This window comes from Gavialis gangeticus, unplaced genomic scaffold, assembly GCF_001723915.1.
Source record: "Gavialis gangeticus isolate Ggan-Ray unplaced genomic scaffold, GavGan_comp1, whole genome shotgun sequence".
Taxonomy (NCBI): domain Eukaryota; kingdom Metazoa; phylum Chordata; order Crocodylia; family Gavialidae; genus Gavialis; species Gavialis gangeticus.
The window spans coordinates 218,052,809-218,053,856 of NW_017729032.1; the positions used below are offsets into that span (position 1 = coordinate 218,052,809).

The window sequence follows — 1,048 nt, forward strand, 5'->3', positions numbered from 1 at the left end:
CTCACAAACCAGAGCCCCAGATCTTGCAGCTGTTCAGTGGACTTGACAAATAATGGCTGTAAAATTAACATTCTTTTCAGTTTCATTATGCAGCTCTGTGGGGCTTCCAGAGTTTCTGGCTCTGGGGCTATAACCCACCTTGGATTTAGAAGTGTCACACCTGAGGTGTTTCAAATTAAATTTTGGGCTTGGTGAACTTGCATTTTCTCTTGAACCATTGTGTCCTAAAATGTTTTGTGATTGGCTCTATTTCTAAATATAGGGAAAAATATTTTTATACTACTGATACAGATTTCTGTATCTCTTGCTGAATTAAATACTGCACTTTTGGTCTCTGTTCTTCAGGAATGTATAAAAGAAATTTCTACTTTGATACTAGATTGTCACTTCCAGTCCAAATTATTGCATTGTATTGCTGTGTTTTACCTAGAAGTTGCTAGACTTTAATAGTGGATGAAATTGTTTGGAAGACACAGTTTAAGTGCTCTGTGTTTCTTTCAGACTGAAGTGAAAAATTGTTTTATTATTTTCATATATATCTTGTGGGCTAACTTTAATATAAAAAAAAGATAAGACATCAAATCAAAGAACTGATCCAGACTGATGAAAATAAAGAGGTGTATTTTGAATGACATTTGATCTTTGAGATTAAGGAATGGTGTACTGCATAAGCCTGTCATTGCAGAGCCACTGGCCAATTATATTTAAAAACTCATGGTGAGCAGAAGTCCCAGACCACTGGAAAAGGGCAAATATAGTGCCCCTCATTAAGGAAGGAAAGAAGGAGGATCCAGGCAGGGGCAACGCATAGGGGGTGCACGCAGATGCACGTGTACCCCCTGAGCGTGGCAGTGCACCTCCACTGCCGGTGGTGTCTGTGGGCAGTCTGCGATCCCCAATTGCTACCACCGTCCCTTGGTTGGTGCTTGCCACTCTGCCGATGCCGTCAGTGGCGTCTGCGGGAGCTCCCCCGTTTTACCACCACCACACTCCCACTGTTGCCACTGCGCTCCTGCTGTTGCCGCCATGCCCCCCCCCCCCCCCCCCC

At 43.5% G+C, this 1,048-nt stretch overlaps 1 protein-coding gene across 1 annotated transcript in view; it reads left to right on the forward strand.

The window, feature by feature from the left end:
* Nucleotides 1–1,048, forward strand: part of CUNH21orf59 (chromosome unknown C21orf59 homolog) — a 19,973-nt gene that overhangs the window by 7,416 nt on the left and 11,509 nt on the right. The window lies entirely within an intron of this gene.